The sequence below is a fragment of the Lichenostomus cassidix genome, chromosome 1 (assembly GCF_008360975.1).
Source record: "Lichenostomus cassidix isolate B80296 chromosome 1, HeHo_3.0, whole genome shotgun sequence".
Lineage (NCBI taxonomy): Eukaryota > Metazoa > Chordata > Aves > Passeriformes > Meliphagidae > Lichenostomus > Lichenostomus cassidix.
Window position 1 is genome coordinate 46,262,811 of NC_139479.1, and position 18,717 is coordinate 46,281,527.

Genomic DNA, 18,717 nt, shown 5'->3' on the forward strand with positions numbered 1-18,717 from the left:
AGACCTGTGCTTATCTAGAAGGGCAATACCTGGATAAATAATACAACTTAGGGAATATTAAAGCACACTAGTAGTTTATTGTTAGGCACATGAGTTCCACCCTTAGTATGGAGGAAGATGAGTTCCCTAAGCAATTAAACTCATTATTTACTTTATTCTGTCTTCAAACTGTTGACACAATCTCTTCAAATCTCTAAGAAATAAACATGTAAAACAATAGTTGCAATATGATTAAACAGGATACAACACTGAGGATGAATAGCTTACATTCTGCAATTAAAATAGTATTCATAATGATGAAATATAGGTATTTTTAATTGCTAAATATATATTGGCTAAATGTTGAAATCATTCCACACAGAGCTAATATCTTTCAACACTACTGGGGTGATAGAAGTTTCATGGAGGTGAGAGTCTAATGTACATGAATAAATCTGATATGAAATACATGACAAATTAGATTATGCTTTTTTTCTTTCAAATATCTGACAGACGAGTAGGCTGGAATGAGATCTGCCTCCAAGTCCTTGCCAAAAACTTATTAAAAGTAAATAAAATGTATTATATTTAGCAGGTGCCTGCCACCCATTTCATATCTGTAAGACTTAAACTCAAGGCTGCAAAAATAAAATGAGACAGTTTCAAATTTTGGGGTGGACATTAGACTGACAAGTCTGGTAAGAGAATTGCACAAACCATTGCTATCTAAAGCTTTTAGCAGCAGGAATATTTTTATTCGAGATGTTATTGCTACTTTAATAGCAATACTTTAGTAATCAGAGTGCTTCTGGGTACACAGTGTTAAATGCTAATAATGACAGCAAGTTTGGTTTTTCTGAAGGCCAGTTTTTTAGAGCTAGGTTGTGAAAGTGAAAATATAGTAATACAGAAAGGCAGATAAATACATTGCTAAAAATGCAGCAATGACAATAGAATGCCCATGGAGATTTACATGTGGGCAGAAGGTGTGTTATTGGATTAGCAAAAGGACTAATTTAAAAGAGTAATTTAGTTCTGGAATTTACCAAAACTATGTCTACACTTAACAGCACATGATATATACACAAGAACTTAGTGACGCCTGGTTTTCCATATTTGTGCTTCTGAATGACTGGGACCTGCAAGTGATGGTGAGAGTTTACAGGCTCTTGTTGAAGAATTTTCTAAAACAAAGGCATTTTTCATCCGTAAGGAGATCTCTATTGTTCATTAATGTGTGCATTCACATATGCTCAGAAACTTAATAACTAGATATATGAGATTTTTACCAAACTTTTAGTAGATGCCATGTGATTGGAAACAATGTGAAGATTTATGTGCCTATGTTTCCTCATTTCTTATAGAAGCAAGACTTCAGAAAACAAAGAGTGAATTTGTATCTCTATACTGTATTTTAGCCATAGGTTTTATAGTACAAAAACTTGAAAAAGTTCTTTAGCAAAAATAAATGGCTGGCGCAATTAAAGATTTGCTTCTAACTGGAAAATTAGCACTTATTCTGTAATTAAGCAATGATAACTAAAAGTGCACTTCAGCATAATTACAAGAGGAAATTAGAAATGTCATAGGACAGAAGTCTAATAGGTGAAGCTTTTCCTTGGTTTTGATGAGGCTTTTTTTGTGCTTGTATTACTTGCTTATTTGCTACATTTGGGTGTCATTTTATGTTTATGACAGAACAAAGGAGGCTTTGCCAGAAATTTTCAAATTCCAGGGAAAAAAATAAGAAACAAAACCTCCCCCTCCCCTAGCTGTGCCCTCATCTTCAGGAGGCAAATTATTGATTTTTATGAAAGTTTCTCTGTTGCCACGTTGCAGTTTCAGATACCAGAGCCTCTGCACTCAAAGTTCTTTGTTATGGATGCTAACTCTCTCTAACACAGAATATGGGAAAAAACCCAACAACAATGTATCTTTCAGTCAGAAAAGTTTCAGGAAAAAGAGAAAAGAAAAAGTGTTGGTGCTTGGTTTTTTTGTTATAGCCAAATTATTATATAGATTAAGAAAGAGAGACGACTGACTTAGGGATATAAAAACGTAGTAAACTATTGACAAAACAATAAGTAACTAAGATCACTGTAGAAATCCAGACCCAAACACACTTCTTGTTACACAACACCATAGTAGATTTAGTTAGAATTGACCATACTTAATTTTCTAGCTTTTAAGATTTATCATCTTGTCCATTTTCAGTGAGGAATATAACAAGTTGTAAAATAGGAAAAAGAAGAAAAAGTAAGCATAATGTCGGTGGGACAAGAATGGGAACATAGAAGAAAAATACAAAATGGACTAGGAGTGAAAAGGACCTCCAGATATTTTCTAATACAAACCCCTTTTCAGAGAAAGGCCAGCTAGGACAGATTGCTGAGAACCATATTCTATCAGGTTTTGAATATCTCTAAGGATGATATTCGATGACCATTCCGGGAAATTTGTTCTAGTATTTGACAGAATTCTTACGTTTATGTCTTTTTCTACTATTTCAGTTTAAAGAGCTTGTCCTGTCAGTGGGCACAACTGAAAAGAGTCAGGCTCCATCTTCCTTACTGGCCTTTCCCAAATCAGGTATTTATACACACTGATTAGATCCTCATGAGAATTTTCATCTCCAGGCTGAAAAATTGCAGCTCTCTCAACATCTCCTTGTATGGCACATAACCCAGTCCCTTTCTTATCTTCGATTTTCTTTACAGGACTTAGTGTGTTACATGTGTCTTTTTTACTGGGGAGCCAAGAACTGGACTCACCACTCCAGATGCAATCTCACCAGTGTTGGGTAGAGGAGAATAATCACCTCTCTCAGTTTGCCAGTCACATTCTACCTAGAGCAGCTCTGGATACCAATGGCCTTTTTAATTGAGATATCATGCTGCTGGCTCATGTTTATGGTCCTGAGAGATTTTAAATCTGAAAGCACAAGATGATTTCATGTTCCTTCTCTTTGTTCTCCAAGCTTCATGATCTAGTGTACAAGCAGTTCAGAGAAGCATCCAGTCATGCTGTTTTCATAGCATAAATGTGACAGCTTTCCCCATAATGCTTCCATCTCAGCTCTTCTTTATTTCTGTGCACAGCCTTGAAGAATGAAACATTCAGCCCTGTTCTGTTGATTAAGAGGTCTCCAGGTGCACCCTGCACCTTTGCTTTCCCCAGTGTTCCAGCACTTTCTCACATGATAGCAGATTGCCATGTCCCACTCCCATAGCTCCTAGTGTAAAGCTGTTCCTAACAGTCTAGTCAGCCCATTGATGTAAAGCCCAAAAGTTAAGGTTTTTTCCCACTTGATCAGTTCAATCCTACCTCTTCTTAGCTGTGCTTTCTTGAGCTTCAAAGGGGATGCCTTGGTGATAAAAGCCAAATATTTGTTTTCACCACAATCTAGTTGTTTACCTGGATAAACTTCCCACTCCTCCTCACTGCTCCTCAAGCCCTTTTCCCTCATGGGCAGGACTGAGGAGAAAACCACCTGAATCCCCATGACCTTGATCCTCAGCCCCAGTGCCTCATGTTCACACTTGCTGTTCACCAGCTCTGCCCTGAAAGTAGAGTTGATGCTTATGTGCAAGGGTATCAAGGACAGATCCTTATCAGTCTGCTCACAGCATCCCAGATGTAAGTGGCAAATCTTACAAGAAAACAGGTTAAGGTCAATCAGATGGCAGCCTCCATTCTCTGGAGCACGGAGTCTCCCAGTGCCGTCACTCATTCGCTTTCATACAGTTCATATACAGCCTGCTTGGGTGCATCCTTGAACACAGCTTCCAGCCCCTCAGGTGCCACCAGGACACTGAAATTCTTCTCTAGTTTCAGATATGCAGTTGTATAGATTCTCCTACAAAAATTAATTTGGGTAGAGCTGGGGCCTTTTTCCTTGTGACAGAATTTACAAGCTCCCAGATTTTCCAGTGTTAGTCTCCATTTTCCAGCTCAGAGAACACCGACTCTACCTGTGCCTTCTTCAGTACAACAGAGCATTCAGGCTGTTGTGGCTGCAGTATCACAATGAAGATCCAGACCACATCCTTCGCAATATCTTTAATGTTGTGCAGTCCACTGAGCTCCTCCAGCAGTTACTTGCCAATGCAGACTCTCCCCAGCACACACTTGCAAGCAAGGATACAACTTTTCCAAGCTCAGCAAGAGGCCTTAGGCACTATTCTGTGAAAAATCATTGCTTCTGTTGACTGGCAGTAACACTGGCCTCTCTGTAGCACCTGCTGAAAGGGCACTGCCCCTCCTTTGTGTAGGTGGAACAAAAGCTTAAAGAACTGTTTCATCAGGAATAAGTGACAGAACTTCTTAGAGGCGTCTGTAGTTTGCGGGAAGCTGGGAGCCTCCTGTAGCTATCCTCACCTAGTTGCAGCACTAGGCACAGTGATGTTCTTCAACAAACCTAATTCACAGAATATCTAGGTGCCTGAGCAGTGCCTATAAACTGCTGTACACATTTCTGCACCTGTTGTTACCCTGTTAGCTGATGTTTTTAAAATTTCAGAACTGAAATTATTCTCAATTAGATAAACATAGTAAAGTTTTTGTAGGTGGATATTAATTTTGCCTAAGAAGTGTACAACCCCAAGTTTTCTAAACTCTGTTCATAATAAATTCTGACAAAGAAACCACATGTTTTTTACGTATTTACATGGGACTAGACAAGATTTTCCTAAAAATACCTGTTATTCTACCTTGTGTATAAAAGGACTTTAAAAACTAGTTTCAAATATAAATTTCTGCATCACCATATCTAAAGCCCACTGAAATTCACTTCAATATTAATGCCTGTAATACTTTGAATTTACCCTCAGTTCAAGTAAATAGTTTTAAATGAATTAAAATGATGACTGCATAGACATGGAATTCAGCTGCAGATGAAGCTGTAGCTTTGTAGTCTTGAGGATTTTGGTTTGGGTTTACTTCGATGATTTAGATTTTAAGTGGAGACTTAAGGGTGAGCATAGGAATCTGGTATTTTCTGATGTATCCAAGACATGCATATGAGTCTAACAGGTCAGAATTCCACTGGAAAACTTATGTGCTAATATAGTGGAAGCTGAGGGCCAGAAGAGATAGAATTTCCCATCTGTTCAGACATTAAACAATCAATTAAAAACCATTTTGTCTTCTGAAAAGCTCACTGTATTTCACTGCATTAACTACTTTGTAATCAATATATACTGATTGTCATGTGAGTAACTAATTTAAAACCTAATTTTTACTTAGAATCCATCTTATGAAGAACCTGGTTTAAGCATCTGAATTTGAATCCAATTCCAGCTCTGGGTTATCTAAGAATTCAAGTGATGACAATTATGACTTACTTGCATCAAGAAAAAATGTCTGTAATGTGATTATATGTGTCTTGTAGAAGTGAACAAAAAATTTGTAATAATAAAGTCTCTATAAGCTGCATCCCACAGAACCTGTTATTCAGTGATAAGACTTTTAGATCTCAAAACATATGCTTTCAAATAAAATCTGATTTGTTCTTAAGTCATCTTACTCTGTATTGATAAATGGAAAGGCAGGCCACTATTCAGCTGTTGCCTAAAACAGGGGAAAAGTACAATTACTTGGAAGTGTTATCTTTCCCTGATGTATAGCAATTTCTAGGAAAAGCCTTCTACCCACTCTTCTCAATAAAACTCCTTTCACTATATATAATCTGTTAGAAATATTCTCTGCTAGATTTTACAAAACTCTGTAAAGTTCACTGTCAGTCAGACTGTCAGGGAAAATTGTCTAGTTTGCATCATTGTGTGCAGCTGACAAATACACTTGAAGAGAGAAAAAAATGTCTGCTGTATACTTTGGGCTTTCCATCAGCAATCAGACATTTTAAAACTTCTTTAAGGAATATGCCTGAGAAGCATTTAAGTTCTGAAAATGGCAAAGTTAAAAAAATATGAAATATGGCATAGTTGTTATGAGTATTCAGCAAAATGAGTATGACTTCTGGTAATCAGTATGCTGTGAATATTACCATTTCCCTCAAATAAACTCAGGGGAAAAAAATCAGTGCATTAGAAAAGCCTTTTAAAGTTTCTAATTTCCTTCACTAGGGTTTGAGCCATGAGAGCTATCATAAACCCAACTAAAACTATTTTTTTTTTCACTTATTAACCTTTATTTTTCTTCTCAAGATTTGACAACTCCTTCGTTCTGACAGTAGAGAGTCTTCACATTAATTTGGAATTAAATAAGGTGTTGTTCAAACTGAAGAAGAAAAAAAAGTTGTTGTTTCGGGTTTTTTACTATTAATAAGACTATAATTAATCTTCTGACTTTTCACTGGGAGAAGCATAACTTGATTCTTTAGATACATGGAGAATCTATTTCTGTCCCTACTTGATGGATCTTCTTGAGCTAATAGAATAGATTCTAAAGTCTTTTCCTGACAAATAATATTATCTTTTTTGCTGTTATTTTTGTCAAAGCAAATTTTCCTTCAGGAATAAACTTGTCATGTTTGCTGAAAAATTAGAAAGTCCTCTGACATATGACTGTAGCAAAATGAAGTTGCAATAGCATACCAGGCTTACAGAAAAAAAAGATTAAAAAATGGATCAGTCAGAAATAAAAACAAATTGTTGGCAGATAGCTTTTGCAGGAAAATATCAAAAGTAATTTTGACACACCATCCATTATTTCCTAAAAAAAAAAAATCCTAGGAAAAATTATTTTGCAATTAAAACCGGGTTATTTTTTAAAATAAAAAAAATCTAAGGCAACTGCTCTAATTTACTTTTAATACAAGTAATCTGAAGTATTGTAACACTGATTGTGTCAGGATGGGAGCCCCTAAAACTAGGACTTCTGTAAACATTGACATTTTTTATCTTCAATGCATATTTTTGAAGTAAAATATGCCTAAAATCTGAAGGTTTGATTTTTTTTTTTTCCCCTGGGAAAAGAGAGCTGAAAAGATGAACCTGAGAAAGACAAAGAGGTGGTACAACACGTTCACATAATGTTATTGAAGAGGAAAGCTGCTGTATGTTTTACTAAGAAGGTTTCTGAGAAACCTTGGTCTTTTTTGTCCAGGAAATAACAGAAATCAAGTTCTGAAGTAACGAATGTGAGTATGAAAGTGTGCACTGCTGCTCACGTTGCTGCTTCAACTAGTTGTTTACTGAAAATGGAGACACTGATCTTTAGAGACAACAAAACATAAATGTTTGACAAATTACACAACAAATGACAAAAAATGACAAAAATAACCAATAATTTTCAAGTCAGTGCAAAAAGCATTTACTTCATGTCAAAGTTGGGAAATAATTTGTGTGTGTGTAAAAACAGAGTTTATTGAATCATGAAGAGACCTGGAAATGGTTACATGCAGATGTTCTTCATTACTGTATATCAAGTCAGTATAATTGCTACCTTCATCCTAGCAAAGCTCCACATTTGCAATTAAACTTTGTTAAGTTCACTCAATAGTATTAATGGGCAAAATTCTGTTTCAAAACTGTGACACGTCGTATGCTAAACTTCCTTCTAAAACAGGATTTTTAAAAATTGAAAATGATAATAATAATAATAAAGAATAAAGAATAAAAATTTTTTAAACCTACAAAACATTAGCCTGGAAAAGACAAATATGTAAAAAATCAAATACAAAATAAATACTTGCCTGGAGCAAGTGAAATCTGATTAAGCCAATTTTAAAGTGATTTATTTTCTGTTGATTAATTTCAGAGTACTAGTTGAAATTCATACTAGACCTGTGGAGTTTATAAATCTCTGCTTTTAGTGTGTAGTACCTGTAACTCAGTATTTTCCAACCTACACATTACAGTCTTTTCTTCTCTAAGGCATTTATGGGTGAAACTCTTAGGGGCTTCAATTTTCTTAAAGAGACAGAAATGTAAGTGATTTTCTGCTCCCAAGTGATATCTGAAATACTTCTTTACATTCTAAGGAATGTCCAACATGTGCTACTCCACCAAATTTGTTGAAGTCACAGTATGGATTAAAAAATTAATAGGCAATATATTCAAGAAAAAAAATGTGCAGTGCAGGGTCATGCATGAAATTCCAGTACAATTCCATTCTCCTTTTCTCCTTGTTTCATGTAATCAAATAAAAAAATATAGGTGTCAATAAGTTAGCCAAAAGTCAGTCTCCTCATTCTGAAAATGATCACAGAAGATAATCATGGAATGCTATGAAATTATACCTAAGACAATAATTATATCCTCATATGGAATAATTATCTTTCAATCCTAACTTGTTGCAAGTATGCTATATCTCTCATTGGTCAGTTTCTATAAAAAATTTAAATGGTCAAGCTCAAAATATTTCTGAAACTACCTGTTATCTGATAAACATATTTGCCTGGGAAAAAGTGTAGAGGGTTGAAGCTCCTCCTGTATTCATTACCCATATTAAAGCAAACTAGTCAGAAACAGAAACTAAGTAGAATCTATTGCTTACATACATTTTGAAGAATTAACTAATTTCTCTCTAAAATAATATCCTGAGAGGAACAAAGGTATAATGAAGAGCAGAAAAAAAATCTTGTGGCAACCTTATAGAAATAACTCAATATACTAGCTCTCTTCACTCTGAAAATGAGATTGCTCTGGGTAGGGGCCATCAAAAGGAACTAGGTTCAAAACAGGAAAGAACAGGATATATTTTCATGGGAATGATAGCAATGCATGGAAGTCCTTGCCAAAGGACATCACTGTCACAAAAAGTTGATATGGATGTTCCCTTGGATTTTTCTTTCTGAAAGCCCCAAGTTACCATGTATACAGTGTCAGGTATAAAGTTCATTACTTGAAACTTCCTTGCCAATAAGGTGATGATGGACAGGAAATTCCTAAAACATAAACATTAGGCTTCTGTCATAGTGGCAGAATACGGAGTGACAGTCTGAACAGAGTTCTGAACACAGGTGGTGTGACAGGAACTGTCATTTGGACTAATCATATGGGGAAGCAGTCCCAAAGGGAAAATGCACCTTTCATACAGCTCTGTCTTCAGAGTATGGCAGCAATGCACTGTGAGGGATGACAGACAGCAGGAGAGGCCAGCCTCGAGGCACAGGCCCTGCAGATCTCGAGAGCTCTTACCTCCATGGTCAGATGGTAGCTGTTGTCTTACTGCAAGGAGGATCCAGCAGGAATCACAATGCACAATCCAATGTGACACCTGCCAGGTCAGAAGGTGCATTTGCAAGAATTCACAATGGGTTGTTGCTTGGGCAGGGCTGTCAAAGAGTATCTGCATTGCATGTACGTAGTGAATGAGGGTGGCTGGGAATCATCTCCTTTGCTGAAAACTTTTACTCATATAAGCATTTGGACAAGTTAGATGTGAACTTCCATGTCTCATATAATGCATTATCCTCTCCACGGTAATGGTTCAGAGGGAGAAACAACAGTGACTGAAACTTTTGAAGATTGCTAAAACAGAAAAAAACAAACATATCAGAATTGGGAAAGTCCCAGAGCTGAAAACTGCTGGAAATATGAAAAGAATCATAAATGCCTCTTCTGTTAACAGCCTTCTGTAAGCATCTGCTCATAATCATTGTGAGACACAGGACATTAAGTTATATAGAACCTCGGTCTGAAGCCTTTCCTGTATTTCTCAATTTGAAAAATTGTAGTTGATTTTATGCTACACTGATTTTTGAACCACTAAGTACACTTGTTCATAAATCTGCCCTTAAATTATCTGTAAAATCTTTCAATATTTCAACCACAGAAAACTAAAATTTGGAAACTAGTCATGCAGAAAGTGAAGTAGAATGTCACGAACAGAGTACTCATTTTGTATAAACCAGTGAATTTTGGGTAATATTACTGGATTATTGTGAATTATTATATCTTATTTATGTACAGTGGGTTGTTTACCACCTTACTTTGAAAAACAGTGTTGAGGTGTGAAGGCAAATGGCTAGACCTTGGCCTGAAATTTAGCTGACTGAAAATCTCATGAGAAACTTCTTGACTTGACATGAAGAAGCTGCTACATGGTACATAGCACAGCAAGAAGGTGAAAAAAAGTTACAGATGTCTGCAGGAGGGATGGGTGGATCTCAGATATGACTAGAGGGGATTTGTGCAAAATGACCAAAGGCCATCAGTAACCACACGAGTTATACCATGCAAGGAATTTATGTGATCCAGGTAAAGGTCTTAGACTACATCAGTTCTTGGTACTTTTTTACTGTGTGGAGACAAGGGCAAAGCAAAGGAAAAATCAAGGTTTATATATGAAATACCAGCATGATGTGAAGTGGAATAAGAGGAGTTGGTTTTATACACGCAAGCCACTGGGACCTGTGCCTGATGACCACTCCCTGTCCTGTCTTATGTGTGGGTATACTCTGATCTACAAGCAGGAGCAGACAGACATACAGACATAAATTCTACCAGATTCAGCTCTCCCCAGTGATGTGAGCAGCCATAAAAGTGATCTGGTTTGAAGGGGAAATTTACTGAACTGAAAAAAGTCTGCTGAAAATACTGGTAGAGAAATTGCTTGCCAGCCAGGGAGCTGTGAGCCTGGGAACGAGAGCTGGGAACCAGAAACATCCTTGAAAAATGCAGCTGACATCCTTGAAGTACAGTTGGATACCTGAAGTACAGTTGGAAACCACAGACATCCTGAGATACCATTACACATAAATCCAGGAATGGAATGGCAACTTATCATCTGAAAAATTGGAAGTGGTCTGAGAAAACAAAATTGGTCTAAAAGAACAGAAAACTTCATCCATCTCTGGACTTTTACAGATGAAAAATAGACATGAACAGCATCTATTGGCTTTTCAAAGTGCTGATGCCCTACGCCTTCATGTCTCTATGATATAAAAAAGACTTAGGGTTTTTTTTGAAAATGTAGCCTCTCTCTGAGAACTTCCCATGGTGCACGTACCTTTCCTTTCCTAGGCAGCATGAATTCTCCGCACAGACTTTCTGCGAGGTCTTGGACTCTCAGTGGGTACACTTGGCTGACTCCAGACCCTGTGATGCAGAACATCTTTGAAGTGAGACTCTGTCTGCAATTTTTTTGTTCCCACTCTGGGCCCACTTCTGGGGTAGATACAGTTTGTTTTTGCACATCCACAATGATCAAGGGAAAGGCAGGGATGTAAATATCTCATTTATATCTGCATAAAAGTCATACACATTTCCCTGAACGCAGTATTTTTCACTAGCTCGAGTGTCATGAGCACTTTTCTTAGCCATATCCTCAATTATTTAAGGGCATTTCTGTTGTCTGCACCAACTTATCAAAGGCCAGTGCTTATGTCTGTAGATAAGACAAGCACATTAGCTGAACAGGGAAGTGCATGAACACTCCAGTTTCTCATAGCAATCAATACACTTGTGCATACACTCATGGAAAATTGTATTTTGCATGCAATATTAGGCAAATAATTAATTACACATTGTATGCAATAATGAGGCAATAGATTTCTCCATTGTTTTATTGATTTTCACAGAAAAACAATTCAGCAACTCTACTAATATATACGGCTCACACAAGGTCATTTCTCCAGTGAGTTTCTCTTTGCCCCCAAGGGCTTAAGCATTCAGTTCAGCCCCAGTGCAGAGCTGCTGAGCAGCCAGACCCTGTCAGGTCTGCAGCAGACACAAGGAAAATGCTCAGCACTTCCTAATGGCTTCTCAATATATCTCCATTCAAGGGATGGAAAATACACGGTTATAAAATTGCTGCATGTTTCATACACTTCAAAATACTGCATTTTCCCTCTCTAAGTGGAAAAGTGACGTTCCAGCAGACCAGAAAAAGAAAAACCACCAAAAAAAACCCAACAAAGAAACAGGTGCTCAGTATTTTAGGAAAAAAAGTCCTTCTTGCACTCTTTGTCCACATTTTTGATAATGCCATAAGCAGCCTGAGCAAGCAATAACTCCAATAATTCCAGGAATAAGATTAGAGGGAAAAAAAGCCAAACCCCCCCCCCAAGCATCCAAACAAAAGACAACAATGAAAAAAGCAAAGGCAAAAAAGCCCCCCCCACAACCTCCCTTCCTGCACACACACCTGCAAATTTTATCCAAGCCAAGAGAAAAAAATAAACTACACAGCAATTTTTGAACTACTTTCATATTCTTCCTACATCCTTCTACTTCCCAAGTCAGTTGAAAAAGAGTATTGACAGCAAGAGAAATCCCAAAGAACAAGCCCTTATAGAGAGAACACATAAATGAAGACATTTTTTTCATAAAGATATAGTGTCCTGAAATATATTGGGAGGTTTGATATGGAGTTAAACTTTTTTCATTTTAACAGCAGTCTGATAATAAAAATTACCTAAGTAATATAAAAGACTTGGCTAACAATACCCCTTAAAATTGCTTTGTCTTTGGTGTTATATTTAGCTTCTTAATGCTGAGTGAGAGAGTTTGGCTTTGATCAAGCAGAGATACACTGAGGTGTCACTGCCTGGAGATCCCTGCTGGGAGGAGTGGTGTGTCCGTGGCAGGTGTTCTCCCCCTTGGCACTAGGGCAGGGGCTTCACTGCAGAGTCTGGTTGGCTTTAGAAGGAGCTGAACCTTCTGTTTCAGCATAGCACAAAATTCTCCACTTCTTCTTAAAAAAAAAAAACAACAGAAAAACCTGGACAGAGGAACAGTCTCGTCAGATCTTCACACCAGATTCGTGCTCAGCAAAAAAAGTAACTAAAACAGAAATGTGTGGGTAAACAGGAATTTATGATGAAGAACTGCTAGGTAAGAAGAAAAAGTAATGTGACAAACTTCTGTTTAATAATCTCTACAAAATATTTGAATGACCCTGAACCATGTTTTTGATTGCATTCTGAGAACATTTGTACAAAAATAACTGAAAATATTCTTTATTTTTGCTACAAAACCATATTTTTGTTCAAATCCTGTAGCTCAATGAATTGTAAATATGTAATGAAGTTATATTATTATTGTCATGACAACTTATTCTCACACAGATTAGACACTCATTTTACTTTTACATGCTTTAAATATGACTTTTTAAAATATAGAGTTATGAAATAGTCATTAGGTTTTCCAAGAAGAATAATGGTCAATTTTTTTCCTTAATACATGTTTAATATTTCTAATGTTTTAATACTATGGAAGCAAACAAGCAAAGAGATTTTTTATTTTCTCTTTTGCACATATTACACATTTCAGTACAGTGAAAAGGAAGAATAGTAGAATGCAAGTGGACAAAACCAGTATCTGGCAAATATTTGCTTTCCAGAATGAAAAGGTCACTGAATTATTAAACTACTTTTTCTCACTTTAAAAAAACAAGAAAACCTGAATAAGAAATGTAATGTCAGTATGTGAAATTGCTTACATGGGACCTTGAATTGCAAAAATCGCTATGCATAAAACTCTGAGAACCAAAGCCTAAGACTTGGACTCTAGCATAGTTTAAATGCTGGGCCACAACTGGAATCCAAAATTTCACTAGGTCTTCATTAAATAGTGCAAATTTATAAAATAGTCAGATTCAGTTCCTAAGGTGGAAAGGTTTGATTTATTTGTATCTAGTTAAACCATAACTCCTGAAGCAGAAGAGCATGACACTATTAGAAGGTATGCTAATTTTTGGAAGGCTGTGGCTAGCAACCTAAGTAAAACTGAAAGGAAATTAATTTCCCATTAATTAAGCTTCCATGCAGACAAAAACAATAATATAGAGACGACATTTTATATTACTAGAATATTGTCACTCTAAAGCAATGCAAAACAACAGTATGGATGTATACAAGTATTCAAACTAATTGGTACAGTCTGGCACTTCATAGGTACTTAATACAAAAAGTGTTTTTAATACTGTCAGAATCAAAGTATCTAAACAAAGGAAATTCTGATTAAAAAGGAAATCAAATCTGTTGTGATGACAAAAAATGTCAGACATAGCACACTAAGCCTTATCTACCTAGGTATTTTTTTTTTCTTTTTCTTTTCTTTGAAGTTTATCCCGATGTTTAAAACACATTAAAGACAAAGAAGTTTAATTTTGCCATGATACATTTTTTGTTATAAAAGAGTAGATTGCTGTTTATTTTTATTTCTTGTAATTTCCAATGTATTTATTGTTTATCAGTGTGTGTCCTTCCTATTTTACTCACTTTGAATCTTGTGTCTTGGAAATTTAGCTGTATTTTCCCCTGAAGTTGCATACATTTTAAATGTTTCAGCCAACATTTTAAATGTTTGAGCATCATGTTGCCTCACACTTTTCTTAGTGTTATTGACGTATTTCTCTATCCAATTAGGAAGAGAAACTGGAGATAATATTTTATCTCATTTATGTTTTTAGAACTCCTGCAGTTTATTTGTATGTACAGCAGAAAAAGTAATAAGCACTCAATGAAATTATATTTTCAAAATAATTGATTTGATATGACAATAAATATAACATGCTAATTATGTTGGTGTGGTTTTTGCATTTTTTAAAACTAATTGTATTAAGTGGGAAAACATTTTGTTAATAAAACTTCAAGATATACAGTTCTTCATTACAAGTAGCATATTTATTTTCTAAAATGTATGATGGAATATGTTTTCTTCATTAAGCTATGCTAGAAGACAAGCAAACAAATTTTCTTCCTGAAATACTGATTTTTAATCAAAGTACTACAAGATTTACTTGACCTGTAATAGTGGCCCCAACAGATAAAACTTAGGGCAAGATTTGTTTTTCATTTGCCTGGAATCAATAGTACTCTATTCATGAAACTTCAATAATTAAATGTGAAATGGACATAGGGAGAACAAGATTAATGTCTATGAAATTCTACCTAATTTTCCTGGAGACAACGGGCACATAAACATAAAAGTATGAACATATTTAAAAAGTGGTAAATCTGAAAATTTAAAGAATTTCTAATTATTCTCTAAGTAATGCTTTTGGGTTTATTTTGACTTGCATCTACTCTGATCCTGAGTAATCCAAATTGCACTCAAACTGTTTAATTCACGTAATGAAACTTTTCCCAGGTAAAAACAGAACTTGTTTACTGTATTTAGGGGTAATATAAGCAAGCTTCAGGCTCTCTTTAAGGTCCAAGGCACTTCTAGAGCATAATTCACCTTGCTCTAACAGAAATGTTTGAGAGATCGGGTTTGAATCTCCCTCTGGTGAGGTGTATCTCTCTTCATTAATTATGACTCTGACTAGATATTGAGCTAGTAAGGGTCAAAATTAGATAGAATTAATTTCATGCTGTTCACAACCTGATTTTATATACTGATCCATGAGAAAACTAATTAAAAAAATTAGAAGGTGTGGAGAGAAGTATTGAGGATGCAGGAGAAGTGTGAAAGGTAATCCAAATTTGGAAGCTTGAGGAGTGAAGTGAATAAAGGGCTATAGGGATGCTGTATACAATTAAGTAGCTTGAAACAGTTTCAAACTGACACTCAAGGTGAATTAAAAAAATTATATTAACCTCTCATAATTTTTATTTGTTAAATGGGGGTAATAACATTTCTCTATGCACAAAGTTTTGAAAATAAGTTGTTAAGCATATGCATACTGTCACAGTAACACTACATATACAAGCAAGGACCCTCTGTTTCTGCAGCAGAATGTGAATAACATGCAGTATATAAAGAATGGAGTCATGAATGCAACACTGACAAAAACCTTTAACAAGATTTAATTGAGTAATGAATTCAATATTATGCTATTTATGTCAAGAACACAGACATGAAACTTGCATAAAATATCTGATTTCTGCCTTTCTTAACCTATGCACTTATTGTTGCAACTTGTATGAAATTTTAACAAATATATCCTGTGTGAATATGAGCAGTAGTACACTCATGGGTTTGTCTGTACTTTATTTATTTCTATTTCATGACCCAATTTTTAATTAAATCTTCTCTTTTTAATTACTTTTTTTTTTTTCATAACATCTGGAATTTCCTGAAAATGTGTTGAAGCTCTGTCAGGAAAACCAATGTAATTAGAAACGGCCCCACTCTCAAGAATAGATGCAGTAGCTGAGTTCTAAAAAGAAGATTTATCTGTACAATTAATTATCCACAAGAAGAGAGGCATTTAATTTCTTGTGCTCTGTAGGCAGGATAAGTGATAAAAGGGGAAAAAGAATCCAATAAACTATATGAATAAGTAACATATTAGAAGATTACCTATGGTATAAAGTGTATTTGAACAATAGCATCTAAATGATGACAGTTGTATTGCAAATGTCATCCAAATATTGAACAAGTCCATACAGATTTTTTTAATATAATCCAATCAATAGCAACAAAGAAATTTTGAATGTTCTGAGGAGCACAAAGCAATGTCTTCAACTGTTCTACATATGTTACATCAAACTTTCCAGTTTCTGTCATGTAAAAAATACTAAACAGTAAGATAAAAAGATTGATCATTTTTTTGTTGTTGTGATAAGTGAGACTTAAGACAGTAATGTAAGGCTGCAACCTTTGTCACTCTATGAACCTTATGAAGAAAGAGTGTAAATGAAATGCTTTATGGAATCTGATGAATAACCTAAACTAAGGTTTAAAGAATGGGTGCAAGTTTTGACTGCATGAGAAAAACCCACTGTGATCTTAGATTGAAAAAGCAGCTCTACAGAAGTCTCAGAATTCATGTTTGGGGTTTTGGGGGGTTTTTTGGGTTTTTTTGCATGTGAAACTTGTTTTTTGATTGTCTAAATGGCCTGTGAAGAACCATGTGGGACACTTTGAGATTGAAGCTGTGGGATATAAGAATACAAAACTTCCCTAGACTGTATCCCTCAATCCTTTGGGGTTAGAGCTGCAAATTCTAATTATCTTGTTTGCTCACACTTTGTTGTGCAAAATTACCTTTTTGCTATAAGTTGGAATAGGACCACTCAATAACTTTAGCTTCTTAGTGGAAAAACACATACAAAACCTAACTGGAATTAAAATCTAATATTCTTTGTGCCATGCACAATTGTAGCAGTGTGCCTGCAGGTTTTAGTGGATGATTGGCACTGCATATCTGCCTTCCCCTATCTCATACTGAGTTAAGAGCCAGAACGTTCCTTGACCCGCAGCTTATTATTGTTTTTTAAAGTTCTGTATCTTCCCTCCTAGCACCCCCATTCCCTGAAGCCCTTGTCAGTCTGTATCCCCTGCGTCCCGGTTGGCTATCCTCTCAAAACCCCTCCCATCTTTCCATCCCTCTTAACCCGATGTTCGCTTCCGTTTGGCGCTCTCAGCTCCTCGGGTCCCGCCGCCTCCTTCCGCCCGCGTTCCGTCCGGTCCCATCTGCCTTCTCCTCCCCGCTGTCCCACCAATAAACCCTGGATTCTAAAAGCTGAGAGACTGCACTTCCTTTATTCGCCAAGGCTCCTATTATCCTGTCTTTGAGAAGCCAGTCCGAGCTCGGGCTCTCCGCGTTCTGGATCCGCTCCGCCCACGGCAGCGTGGTAGGCACACAGGGGGAATCTCTTTTAGTGGGGTTTTCAGGGTTCCCCTGCCTCCCCAGAGTGAGAAAACCTCACACAGTCATCTTTTGACAAACTTTTGAGGATACATACTGTTATCCATGTGTGCATATAAAAAGGATTCATAGAATATCTCGGGTTGGAAGGCACCCACAAAGATCTTTGAGTCCAAATCCATGCTACTCGGAGGATTAACTAAATCTAAGCAATACTCATTTTGCCATCAAGCCAGTTTCCCAGAACTCTTTCTGCAAGGCTCTTCTCCAGCCTCTCATCCCCCATTTTGTATGTGTAAGCAGGATTATCCCATCACAGGTGACAAATTCAGCACTTGGTTTTGTTAAATTTCATATGGTTGGTGATTGTCCAGCTCTCTAGCTATTTACATCTCTCTGTAAGACCTCTCTACATTTTAGGGAGTCCACAGATCCTTCTAGGATCATTGGCAAACTTACTTATACTTCATCAAATTTCTGCATCCAGAACTCTTGCAAAAATATTAAAGAGCACACATATGCATATGCTTGTGCAAGGACATTTTTGTGTGTGTGTAACATGCAAAGCAAACAGCTATGTGCCTTGTGGACATAAAATGCAATTAAAATGGCATTTAGGATACTTTGCTTCTGAACTAGACTAAATAGTCTCGTTTGAAAAGGAGTGTTGAATGTCAGTGATTAACTGGGCTCCAAACAGGTGCACTTCATGTAGATAGGGCTGAACAACTAAAGGATATAAATGATTCTGAAGGTGAAAGAAACTGGACATTAATCTCACTCAACTGTAAGCATCTCTGCTAGATGTTCCAGTCTACCTTTACAGCAAAGGGACAGAAACTTATAGTTTGGCTTGACTCACAAACCCTATTTTAAAAGCATACTTCTGAATGAGATGATTTACCATGTACTTCTCTCTACAGGTTATGAGCATTGTTTAGTCTAACAGTTCCTGTATAGAAGCCTATGCAATCAGTATCTCAAGCTAAGTGGGTTTGTGTTATGTAATTGTAAGAGTGGAACAGTGTGGAATCAGTTTGAGGTGCTATTTTGGTGTGTTAACTGAACAGGTTAGAGAAACGAACTGACAAACACCTCATGAAATTGAACAAAGGGGAATGCAGGAACCTTAACCTGGGAAAGAGGAAATCTGTGTGCCAAATGGAAACTGCTTTTTCAATTAACTGGAAAGCAGCTTTGCAGGGTGTGGGGGTCCCAGCGAACCAAAATTTTATCATAAGGCAGCTTTGTGCCCTTGTGACAACAAAGGTCAAGAGCCTCTGTGTTTCA